The sequence below is a fragment of the Colletes latitarsis genome, chromosome 3, assembly GCF_051014445.1.
Source record: "Colletes latitarsis isolate SP2378_abdomen chromosome 3, iyColLati1, whole genome shotgun sequence".
NCBI classification, from domain to species: domain Eukaryota; kingdom Metazoa; phylum Arthropoda; class Insecta; order Hymenoptera; family Colletidae; genus Colletes; species Colletes latitarsis.
The window spans coordinates 24,387,055-24,400,856 of NC_135136.1; positions in this window are offsets into that span (position 1 = coordinate 24,387,055).

Consider the following 13,802-nt stretch of genomic DNA (forward strand, 5'->3'; position numbering starts at 1 on the left):
CTATACTGGTATTATTAGATGGTCGCAGGTCCTGCATAAATTTCAATTTACATAATTTTTGTTTTGAGTAAACTCATTTTACTTTTTTGTATATTACCTAATGCAACTCATATTTTCCAGCCATGCGATGTAGGAATATTTAGACGATTAAAAGTTGCATGGCGAAAGGTAGTACAGGAACATAGACAAAGTACGTAGGTAGACTAAACCCATTACGAAGGTGAATTTCGCACCAATATATATATCATACCATATATAAATTCCATGAAGAAGGAAATGCTTTTAAAGCTTGTGGTGGCCTATGACCGTTTAACTCAAATACAATTTACTAGACAAAACGTATTTCAGAAAGAAGAAAATAAATTAGAATTCATGTCGCCAGATGAAACTGACATCAATGACAGCAATATAGGTAGTTTTACATAGCATTCAAGAGCATATTCCAGATGATCTGAGAGGGGAACAATTTTCTTTTCTATATAGAAAATATTAAAATACAATCGGGACACAACTAAGACACAACACAAGACACAACTCGCAGAGAGAAAGCACTGCTGATGTTCAACGCAGTGCAGTTCATAGTAACAGTAAAACCAATACCAGTGTAGAAGACTAATTTAACAACGTTTCGCTAGAAGAAACTAATATATGATATACTGATCATTAATTAACTTTAATATTTCATGACAATGATGCTTTTACTTTTTTCTAATGGGAATTGTTTTGTTTCCGATGGTACTGAAATCAAACTACATTAATTCTACAACGTTACTTTACTTATTTTCTCGTAAAGACAAAGATTCTTCAGAATCTATTCTGGATAAACATTATCAACATTATCAAAAAATTGAAAAAACAACAAAGAAAAGAAAAGAAAAGAAAAGAAAAGAAATATAGAAAGAGTGTGTGCAATCAAAGTTACATCAAAGACATGGAAATAGACTCAGCTTGAAAAAATAGAAGCAATTGATAACCAGGAAAAAGAAAAACAAAGAATGAAAGAAGAACGATTAGAAAAGAAAAAAACAAGCCGAGAAATTAAAAGAAGAAAAGCTATTGAAAAAAGAAAGAAAAACAGAAAAATGAAAAGGAAAAGGAGAAAGAAAAGCAAGACGAAGAGAAGGAGAAATGTAAAACTCAAACTAAAAATAAAAATAAAGTTAAGAACGTGAAAAGAAAATAATAAATAATATTATTGTGTTGTTTTTACAGGGTGAATGTAGTAACTGAACCAGGTGGTTATGACTATGCAACATTTTTATTAGCATCTTTTTCAAACTCCACTTGGAACAACACTGTACGTATGTATGTATGGGATTATCAGGAACCGTGTTTGTTCGTTAATCGGCACACTCGTATTTATTTCGTTAAACACAGTCACACCTACTACGTACTTTTCTTCAATCTTTCTCTCTTCCGTGCTGTCTTTTCTCGCTTTCTGGGTTATTCACCCATCAGCTGTTCGGCCGTACGCTCGCCGCGTGTTGACGGCTTTTTCGGCGGTAACCGTCTTCGCTCGTGCAAGCTCGTGGACAGCGAACGATTCGCTGTTCGGCCAAAAATTCGTGCGCGATTTAATAATTTTCAACTGCACGGTTCCCTACATACAGGGTGTTCGGCCATCCATGGGAAAAATTTTAATGGGGGATTCTAGAGGTCAAAATAAGACGAAAATCAAGAATACCAATTTGTTGATGGAGGCACTATTAAAAAGTTATTAATGTTTAAAGTTCCGCTCGTACTGAATTTTTTTCTCGAAAATGCGCAAGATTACGGGGGTATGTCTATACATAAAAAATGATTGTCACCGACCCTCGCAACTGAAAATAATTTTTCACAGGACGATTTGAAATCTTTCTTTTTCATCGAAAAATATAGGCACCCGATTAGATTTTCGGTAAGGAATTTTTTTCTCGAAAGTGCGTAGGATTTCGGGGGTATGTGTAATGACCAAAAATGATTGTAATTGACCCCTGCAACCGAAAATAATTTTTTTAGAAAAATTTTTGAAAAATTTCTTTTTCGCCGAAAAATATCAACATATACTCGAATTTTTTTCTCGAAACTGAGTAGGATTTCGAATATATGTCTATTCACTGAAAATGCTTGTAATTGACCTCCGCAGCCGAAAATAATTTTTCCGGAACGATTTGAAATTTTTGAATTTAATTGTTAATAACTTTTTAACGAAGCCTCCATCAACAAATTGGTATTCTTGATTTTCGTCTTAGTTTGGCCTCTAGAATCTCCTATTAAAATGTTTCTCAGGGCTGGCCGAACACCCTGTATACTACTATGTTGGTTTGTTCCGGTTTGAATCACGCAGTAATGTGGGCCCACAAAGAAGCAGTCAATTAAACCTGATTTCGATCAATATTTTAGAGGATAACACCGGTTAGGTCTGGGTGAGGTCTGGGTTATGCCCGCATCTGGCTCATGATTATGCCTTCTTCGCATACTTGTTGGCCAGATCCTGGGTTTTTTTCGGGTTTGAATCACGTAGTAATGTGGTACCACACAGTAACAGTCAATTAAACCTGGTTTCGATCAATATTTTAGAGGATAACACCGGTTAGGTCTGGGTGAGGTCTGGGTTATGCCCGCATCTGGCTCATGATTTTGCCTTCTTCGCATACTTGTTGGCCAGATCCTGGGTTTTTTTCGTATTTGAATCACGTAGTAATGTGGTAACACACTGAAGCAGTCAATTAAACCTGGTTTCGATCAATATTTTAGAGGATAACACCGGTTAGGTCTGGGTTAGGTCTGGGTTATGCCCGCATCTGGCTCATGATTATGCCTTCTTCGCATACTTGTTGGCCAGATCCTGGGTTTCTTCTGGTTTGAATCACGTAGTAATGTGGTACCACACAGTAACAGTCAATTAAACCTGGATTCGGTCAGTATTTTAGAGGATAACACCGGTTAGGTCTGGGTTAGGTCTGGGATATGCGCGCATCTGGCTTATACTTTCGCCTTTTTCGTAAACTTGTTGGCTAGATCCTGGGTTTTTTTCGGGTTTGAATACCGCAGTAATGTGGTACCACATTGAAGCAGTCAATTAAACCTGGTTTCGATCAATATTTTAGAGGATAACGCCGGTTAGGTCTGGGTTAGGTCTGGGAAATGCGCGCATCTGGCTTATACTTTCGCCTTTTTCGCAAACTTGTTGGCTAGATCCTGGGTATTTTCCGTGTTTGAATCACGTAGTAATGTGGTGACACACTGAAGCAGTCAATTAAACCTGGTTTCGATCAATATTTTAGAGGATAACACCGGTTAGGTCTGGGTTAGGTCTGGGTTATGCCCGCATCTGGCTCATGATTTTGCCTTCTTCGCATACTTGTTGGCCAGATCCTGGGTTTTTTTCGTGTTTGAATCACGTAATAATGTGGTAACACACTGAAGCTGTCAAATAAACCTGGTTTCGATCAATATTTTAGAGGATAACACCGGTTAGGTCTGGGTTAGGTCTGGGATATGCGCGCATCTGGCTTATACTTTCGCCTTTTTCGTAAACTTGTTGGCTAGATCCTGGGTTTTTTTCGGGTTTGAATACCGCAGTAATGTGGTACCACATTGAAGCAGTCAATTAAACCTGGTTTCGATCAATATTTTAGAGGATAACGCCGGTTAGGTCTGGGTTAGGTCTGGGAAATGCGCGCATCTGGCTTATACTTTCGCCTTTTTCGCAAACTTGTTGGCTAGATCCTGGGTATTTTCCGTGTTTGAATCACGTAGTAATGTGGTGACACACTGAAGCAGTCAATTAAACCTGGTTTCGATCAATATTTTAGAGGATAACGCCGGTTAGGTCTGGGTTAGGTCTGGGAAATGCGCGCATCTGGCTCATGATTTTGCCTTCTTCGCATACTTGTTGGCCAGATTCTGGGTTTCTTCTGGTTTGAATCACGTAGTAATGTGGTACCACACAGTAACAGTCAATGAAACCTGGATTCGGTCAGTATTTTAGAGGATAACACCGGTTAGGTCTGGGTTAGGTCTGGGTTATGCCCGCATCTGGCTCATGATTTTGCCGTCTTCGCATACTTGTTGGCCAGATCCTGGGGTTTTTTCGTGTTTGAATCACGTAGTAATGTGGTAACACACTGAAGCAGTCAATTAAACCTGGTTTCGATCAATATTTCAGAGGATAACACCGGTTAGGTCTGGGTTAGGTCTGGGTTATGCCCGCATCTGTCTCATGATTTTGCCTTCTTCGCATACTTGTTGGCCAGATCCTGGGTTTTTTTCGTGTTTGAATCACGTAATAATGTGGTAACACACTGAAGCAGTCAATTAAACCTGGTTTCGATCAATATTTCAGAGGATAACACCGGTTAGGTCTGGGTTAGGTCTGGGTTATGCCCGCATCTGTCTCATGATTTTGCCTTCTTCGCATACTTGTTGGCCAGATCCTGGGTTTTTTTCGTGTTTGAATCACGTAATAATGTGGTAACACACTGAAGCTGTCAATTAAACCTGGTTTCGATCAGTATTTTAGAGGATAACACCGGTTAGGTCTGGGTTAGGTCTGGGTTATGCCCGCATCTGGCTCATGATTTTGCCGTCTTCGCATACTTGTTGGCCAGATCCTGGGGTTTTTTCGTGTTTGAATCACGTAGTAATGTGGTGACACACTGAAGCAGTCAATTAAACCTGGTTTCGATCAATATTTTAGAGGATAACGCCGGTTAGGTCTGGGAAATGCGCGCATCTGGCTCATGATTTTGCCTTCTTCGCATACTTGTTGGCCAGATCCTGGGTTTTTTTCGTGTTTGAATCACGTAGTAATGTGGTGACACACTGAAGCAGTCAATTAAACCTGGTTTCGATCAATATTTTAGAGGATAACACCGGTTAGGTCTGGGTTAGGTCTGGGTTATGCCCGCATCTGGCTCATGATTTTGCCGTCTTCGCATACTTGTTGGCCAGATCCTGGGGTTTTTTCGTGTTTGAATCACGTAGTAATGTGGTGACACACTGAAGCAGTCAATTAAACCTGGTTTCGATCAATATTTCAGAGGATAACACCGGTTAGGTCTGGGTTAGGTCTGGGATATGCGCGCATCTGGCTTATACTTTCGCCTTTTTCGTAAACTTGTTGGCTAGATCCTGGGTTTTTTTCGGGTTTGAATACCGCAGTAATGTGGTACCACATTGAAGCAGTCAATTAAACCTGGTTTCGATCAATATTTTAGAGGATAACGCCGGTTAGGTCTGGGTTAGGTCTGGGTTATGCCCGCATCTGGCTCATGATTTTGCCGTCTTCGCATACTTGTTGGCCAGATCCTGGGGTTTTTTCGTGTTTGAATCACGTAGTAATGTGGTGACACACTGAAGCAGTCAATTAAACCTGGTTTCGATCAATATTTTAGAGGATAACGCCGGTTAGGTCTGGGTTAGGTCTGGGTTATGCCCGCATCTGTCTCATGATTTTGCCTTCTTCGCATACTTGTTGGCCAGATTCTGGGTTTCTTCTGGTTTGAATCACGTAGTAATGTGGTACCACACAGTAACAGTCAATGAAACCTGGATTCGGTCAGTATTTTAGAGGATAACACCGGTTAGGTCTGGGTTAGGTCTGGGTTATGCCCGCATCTGGCTCATGATTTTGCCTTCTTCGCATACTTGTTGGCCAGATTCTGGGTTTCTTCTGGTTTGAATCACGTAGTAATGTGGTACCACACAGTAACAGTCAATGAAACCTGGATTCGGTCAGTATTTTAGAGGATAACACCGGTTAGGTCTGGGTTAGGTCTGGGTTATGCCCGCATCTGGCTCATGATTTTGCCGTCTTCGCATACTTGTTGGCCAGATCCTGGGGTTTTTTCGTGTTTGAATCACGTAGTAATGTGGTAACACACTGAAGCAGTCAATTAAACCTGGTTTCGATCAATATTTCAGAGGATAACACCGGTTAGGTCTGGGTTAGGTCTGGGTTATGCCCGCATCTGTCTCATGATTTTGCCTTCTTCGCATACTTGTTGGCCAGATCCTGGGTTTTTTTCGTGTTTGAATCACGTAATAATGTGGTAACACACTGAAGCAGTCAATTAAACCTGGTTTCGATCAATATTTTAGAGGATAACGCCGGTTAGGTCTGGGTTAGGTCTGGGAAATGCGCGCATCTGGCTCATGATTGACCGTATTCGCATACTTGTTGGCCAGATCCTGGGGTTTTTTCGTGTTTGAATCACGTAGTAATGTGGTGACACACTGAAGCAGTCAATTAAACCTGGTTTCGATCAATATTTTAGAGGATAACGCCGGTTAGGTCTGGGTTAGGTCTGGGTTATGCCCGCATCTGGCTCATGATTTTGCCGTCTTCGCATACTTGTTGGCCAGATCCTGGGGTTTTTTCGTGTTTGAATCACGTAGTAATGTGGTGACACACTGAAGCAGTCAATTAAACCTGGTTTCGATCAATATTTTAGAGGATAACACCGGTTAGGTCTGGGTTAGGTCTGGGTTATGCCCGCATCTGGCTCATGATTTTGCCGTCTTCGCATACTTGTTGGCCAGATCCTGGGGTTTTTTCGTGTTTGAATCACGTAGTAATGTGGTGACACACTGAAGCAGTCAATTAAACCTGGTTTCGATCAATATTTCAGAGGATAACACCGGTTAGGTCTGGGTTAGGTCTGGGATATGCGCGCATCTGGCTTATACTTTCGCCTTTTTCGTAAACTTGTTGGCTAGATCCTGGGTTTTTTTCGGGTTTGAATACCGCAGTAATGTGGTACCACATTGAAGCAGTCAATTAAACCTGGTTTCGATCAATATTTTAGAGGATAACGCCGGTTAGGTCTGGGTTAGGTCTGGGAAATGCGCGCATCTGGCTCATGATTTTGCCGTCTTCGCATACTTGTTGGCCAGATCCTGGGGTTTTTTCGTGTTTGAATCACGTAGTAATGTGGTGACACACTGAAGCAGTCAATTAAACCTGGTTTCGATCAATATTTTAGAGGATAACACCGGTTAGGTCTGGGTTAGGTCTGGGAAATGCGCGCATCTGGCTCCTGATATTGCCTTCTTCGCATACTTGTTGGCCAGATCCTGGGTATTTTCCGTGTTTGAATCACGTAGTAATGTGGTAACACACTGAAGCAGTCAATTAAACCTGGTTTCGATCAATATTTTAGAGGATAACACCGGTTAGGTCTGGGTTAGGTCTGGGAAATGCGCGCATCTGGCTCCTGATATTGCCTTCTTCGCATACTTGTTGGCCAGATCCTGGGTTTTTTTCGTGTTTGAATCACGTAATAATGTGGTAACACACTGAAGCAGTCAATTAAACCTGGTTTCGATCAATATTTTAGAGGATAACGCCGGTTAGGTCTGGGTTAGGTCTGGGTTATGCCCGCATCTGGCTCATGATTTTGCCGTCTTCGCATACTTGTTGGCCAGATCCTGGGGTTTTTTCGTGTTTGAATCACGTAGTAATGTGGTGACACACTGAAGCAGTCAATTAAACCTGGTTTCGATCAATATTTCAGAGGATAACACCGGTTAGGTCTGGGTTAGGTCTGGGAAATGCGCGCATCTGGCTCATGATTTTGCCTTCTTCGCATACTTGTTGGCCAGATCCTGGGTTTTTTTCGTGTTTGAATCACGTAATAATGTGGTGACACACTGAAGCAGTCAATTAAACCTGGTTTCGATCAATATTTCAGAGGATAACACCGGTTAGGTCTGGGTTAGGTCTGGGAAATGCGCGCATCTGGCTCATGATTTTGCCTTCTTCGCATACTTGTTGGCCAGATACTGGGGTTTTTTCGTGTTTGAATCACGTAGTAATGTGGTGACACACTGAAGCAGTCAATTAAACCTGGTTTCGATCAATATTTTAGAGGATAACGCCGGTTAGGTCTGGGTTAGGTCTGGGATATGCGCGCATCTGGCTTATACTTTCGCCTTTTTCGCAAACTTGTTGGCTAGATCCTGGGTATTTTCCGTGTTTGAATCACGTAGTAATGTGGTGACACACTGAAGCAGTCAATTAAACCTGGTTTCGATCAATATTTTAGAGGATAACACCGGTTAGGTCTGGGTTAGGTCTGGGTTATGCCCGCATCTGGCTCATGATTTTGCCTTTTTCGCAAACTTGTTGGCTAGATCCTGGATTTTTTTCGGGTTTGAATCACGTAGTAATGTGGTAACACACTGAAGCAGTCAATTAAACCTGGTTTCGATCAATATTTTAGAGGATAACACCGGTTAGGTCTGGGTTAGGTCTGGGTTATGCCCGCATCTGGCTCATGATTTTGCCGTCTTCGCATACTTGTTGGCCAGATCCTGGGGTTTTTTCGTGTTTGAATCACGTAGTAATGTGGTAACACACTGAAGCAGTCAATTAAACCTGGTTTCGATCAATATTTCAGAGGATAACACCGGTTAGGTCTGGGTTAGGTCTGGGTTATGCCCGCATCTGTCTCATGATTTTGCCTTCTTCGCATACTTGTTGGCCAGATCCTGGGTTTTTTTCGTGTTTGAATCACGTAATAATGTGGTAACACACTGAAGCTGTCAAATAAACCTGGTTTCGATCAATATTTTAGAGGATAACGCCGGTTAGGTCTGGGTTAGGTCTGGGAAATGCGCGCATCTGGCTCATGATTTTGCCTTCTTCGCATACTTGTTGGCCAGATTCTGGGTTTCTTCTGGTTTGAATCACGTAGTAATGTGGTACCACACAGTAACAGTCAATGAAACCTGGATTCGGTCAGTATTTTAGAGGATAACACCGGTTAGGTCTGGGTTAGGTCTGGGTTATGCCCGCATCTGGCTCATGATTTTGCCGTCTTCGCATACTTGTTGGCCAGATCCTGGGGTTTTTTCGTGTTTGAATCACGTAGTAATGTGGTAACACACTGAAGCAGTCAATTAAACCTGGTTTCGATCAATATTTCAGAGGATAACACCGGTTAGGTCTGGGTTAGGTCTGGGTTATGCCCGCATCTGTCTCATGATTTTGCCTTCTTCGCATACTTGTTGGCCAGATCCTGGGTTTTTTTCGTGTTTGAATCACGTAATAATGTGGTAACACACTGAAGCAGTCAATTAAACCTGGTTTCGATCAATATTTTAGAGGATAACGCCGGTTAGGTCTGGGTTAGGTCTGGGAAATGCGCGCATCTGGCTCATGATTGACCGTATTCGCATACTTGTTGGCCAGATCCTGGGGTTTTTTCGTGTTTGAATCACGTAGTAATGTGGTGACACACTGAAGCAGTCAATTAAACCTGGTTTCGATCAATATTTTAGAGGATAACACCGGTTAGGTCTGGGTTAGGTCTGGGAAATGCGCGCATCTGGCTCCTGATATTGCCTTCTTCGCATACTTGTTGGCCAGATCCTGGGTATTTTCCGTGTTTGAATCACGTAGTAATGTGGTAACACACTGAAGCAGTCAATTAAACCTGGTTTCGATCAATATTTTAGAGGATAACACCGGTTAGGTCTGGGTTAGGTCTGGGAAATGCGCGCATCTGGCTCCTGATATTGCCTTCTTCGCATACTTGTTGGCCAGATCCTGGGTTTTTTTCGTGTTTGAATCACGTAATAATGTGGTAACACACTGAAGCTGTCAATTAAACCTGGTTTCGATCAGTATTTTAGAGGATAACACCGGTTAGGTCTGGGTTAGGTCTGGGTTATGCCCGCATCTGGCTCATGATTTTGCCGTCTTCGCATACTTGTTGGCCAGATCCTGGGGTTTTTTCGTGTTTGAATCACGTAGTAATGTGGTGACACACTGAAGCAGTCAATTAAACCTGGTTTCGATCAATATTTCAGAGGATAACACCGGTTAGGTCTGGGTTAGGTCTGGGATATGCGCGCATCTGGCTTATACTTTCGCCTTTTTCGTAAACTTGTTGGCTAGATCCTGGGTTTTTTTCGGGTTTGAATACCGCAGTAATGTGGTACCACATTGAAGCAGTCAATTAAACCTGGTTTCGATCAATATTTTAGAGGATAACGCCGGTTAGGTCTGGGTTAGGTCTGGGTTATGCCCGCATCTGGCTCATGATTTTGCCGTCTTCGCATACTTGTTGGCCAGATCCTGGGGTTTTTTCGTGTTTGAATCACGTAGTAATGTGGTGACACACTGAAGCAGTCAATTAAACCTGGTTTCGATCAATATTTTAGAGGATAACGCCGGTTAGGTCTGGGTTAGGTCTGGGTTATGCCCGCATCTGGCTCATGATTTTGCCTTCTTCGCATACTTGTTGGCCAGATCCTGGGTATTTTCCGTGTTTGAATCACGTAATAATGTGGTAACACACTGAAGCTGTCAATTAAACCTGGTTTCGATCAATATTTTAGAGGATAACACCGGTTAGGTCTGGGTTAGGTCTGGGATATGCGCGCATCTGGCTTATACTTTCGCCTTTTTCGCAAACTTGTTGGCTAGATCCTGGGTATTTTCCGTGTTTGAATCACGTAGTAATGTGGTGACACACTGAAGCAGTCAATTAAACCTGGTTTCGATCAATATTTTAGAGGATAACACCGGTTAGGTCTGGGTTAGGTCTGGGTTATGCCCGCATCTGGCTCATGATTATGCCTTCTTCGCATACTTGTTGGCCAGATCCTGGGTTTCTTCTGGTTTGAATCACGTAGTAATGTGGTACCACACAGTAACAGTCAATTAAACCTGGATTCGGTCAGTATTTTAGAGGATAACACCGGTTAGGTCTGGGTTAGGTCTGGGATATGCGCGCATCTGGCTTATACTTTCGCCTTTTTCGTAAACTTGTTGGCTAGATCCTGGGTTTTTTTCGGGTTTGAATACCGCAGTAATGTGGTACCACATTGAAGCAGTCAATTAAACCTGGTTTCGATCAATATTTTAGAGGATAACGCCGGTTAGGTCTGGGTTAGGTCTGGGAAATGCGCGCATCTGGCTTATACTTTCGCCTTTTTCGCAAACTTGTTGGCTAGATCCTGGGTATTTTCCGTGTTTGAATCACGTAGTAATGTGGTGACACACTGAAGCAGTCAATTAAACCTGGTTTCGATCAATATTTTAGAGGATAACACCGGTTAGGTCTGGGTTAGGTCTGGGTTATGCCCGCATCTGGCTCATGATTTTGCCTTCTTCGCATACTTGTTGGCCAGATCCTGGGTTTTTTTCGTGTTTGAATCACGTAATAATGTGGTAACACACTGAAGCTGTCAAATAAACCTGGTTTCGATCAATATTTTAGAGGATAACACCGGTTAGGTCTGGGTTAGGTCTGGGATATGCGCGCATCTGGCTTATACTTTCGCCTTTTTCGTAAACTTGTTGGCTAGATCCTGGGTTTTTTTCGGGTTTGAATACCGCAGTAATGTGGTACCACATTGAAGCAGTCAATTAAACCTGGTTTCGATCAATATTTTAGAGGATAACGCCGGTTAGGTCTGGGTTAGGTCTGGGAAATGCGCGCATCTGGCTTATACTTTCGCCTTTTTCGCAAACTTGTTGGCTAGATCCTGGGTATTTTCCGTGTTTGAATCACGTAGTAATGTGGTGACACACTGAAGCAGTCAATTAAACCTGGTTTCGATCAATATTTTAGAGGATAACGCCGGTTAGGTCTGGGTTAGGTCTGGGAAATGCGCGCATCTGGCTCATGATTTTGCCTTCTTCGCATACTTGTTGGCCAGATTCTGGGTTTCTTCTGGTTTGAATCACGTAGTAATGTGGTACCACACAGTAACAGTCAATGAAACCTGGATTCGGTCAGTATTTTAGAGGATAACACCGGTTAGGTCTGGGTTAGGTCTGGGTTATGCCCGCATCTGGCTCATGATTTTGCCGTCTTCGCATACTTGTTGGCCAGATCCTGGGGTTTTTTCGTGTTTGAATCACGTAGTAATGTGGTAACACACTGAAGCAGTCAATTAAACCTGGTTTCGATCAATATTTCAGAGGATAACACCGGTTAGGTCTGGGTTAGGTCTGGGTTATGCCCGCATCTGTCTCATGATTTTGCCTTCTTCGCATACTTGTTGGCCAGATCCTGGGTTTTTTTCGTGTTTGAATCACGTAATAATGTGGTAACACACTGAAGCAGTCAATTAAACCTGGTTTCGATCAATATTTTAGAGGATAACGCCGGTTAGGTCTGGGTTAGGTCTGGGAAATGCGCGCATCTGGCTCATGATTGACCGTATTCGCATACTTGTTGGCCAGATCCTGGGGTTTTTTCGTGTTTGAATCACGTAGTAATGTGGTGACACACTGAAGCAGTCAATTAAACCTGGTTTCGATCAATATTTTAGAGGATAACACCGGTTAGGTCTGGGTTAGGTCTGGGAAATGCGCGCATCTGGCTCCTGATATTGCCTTCTTCGCATACTTGTTGGCCAGATCCTGGGTATTTTCCGTGTTTGAATCACGTAGTAATGTGGTAACACACTGAAGCAGTCAATTAAACCTGGTTTCGATCAATATTTTAGAGGATAACACCGGTTAGGTCTGGGTTAGGTCTGGGAAATGCGCGCATCTGGCTCCTGATATTGCCTTCTTCGCATACTTGTTGGCCAGATCCTGGGTTTTTTTCGTGTTTGAATCACGTAATAATGTGGTAACACACTGAAGCTGTCAATTAAACCTGGTTTCGATCAGTATTTTAGAGGATAACACCGGTTAGGTCTGGGTTAGGTCTGGGTTATGCCCGCATCTGGCTCATGATTTTGCCGTCTTCGCATACTTGTTGGCCAGATCCTGGGGTTTTTTCGTGTTTGAATCACGTAGTAATGTGGTGACACACTGAAGCAGTCAATTAAACCTGGTTTCGATCAATATTTTAGAGGATAACGCCGGTTAGGTCTGGGAAATGCGCGCATCTGGCTCATGATTTTGCCTTCTTCGCATACTTGTTGGCCAGATCCTGGGTTTTTTTCGTGTTTGAATCACGTAGTAATGTGGTGACACACTGAAGCAGTCAATTAAACCTGGTTTCGATCAATATTTTAGAGGATAACACCGGTTAGGTCTGGGTTAGGTCTGGGTTATGCCCGCATCTGGCTCATGATTTTGCCGTCTTCGCATACTTGTTGGCCAGATCCTGGGGTTTTTTCGTGTTTGAATCACGTAGTAATGTGGTGACACACTGAAGCAGTCAATTAAACCTGGTTTCGATCAATATTTCAGAGGATAACACCGGTTAGGTCTGGGTTAGGTCTGGGATATGCGCGCATCTGGCTTATACTTTCGCCTTTTTCGTAAACTTGTTGGCTAGATCCTGGGTTTTTTTCGGGTTTGAATACCGCAGTAATGTGGTACCACATTGAAGCAGTCAATTAAACCTGGTTTCGATCAATATTTTAGAGGATAACGCCGGTTAGGTCTGGGTTAGGTCTGGGTTATGCCCGCATCTGGCTCATGATTTTGCCGTCTTCGCATACTTGTTGGCCAGATCCTGGGGTTTTTTCGTGTTTGAATCACGTAGTAATGTGGTGACACACTGAAGCAGTCAATTAAACCTGGTTTCGATCAATATTTTAGAGGATAACGCCGGTTAGGTCTGGGTTAGGTCTGGGTTATGCCCGCATCTGTCTCATGATTTTGCCTTCTTCGCATACTTGTTGGCCAGATTCTGGGTTTCTTCTGGTTTGAATCACGTAGTAATGTGGTACCACACAGTAACAGTCAATGAAACCTGGATTCGGTCAGTATTTTAGAGGATAACACCGGTTAGGTCTGGGTTAGGTCTGGGTTATGCCCGCATCTGGCTCATGATTTTGCCTTCTTCGCATACTTGTTGGCCAGATTCTGGGTTTCTTCTGGTTTGAATCACGTAGTAATG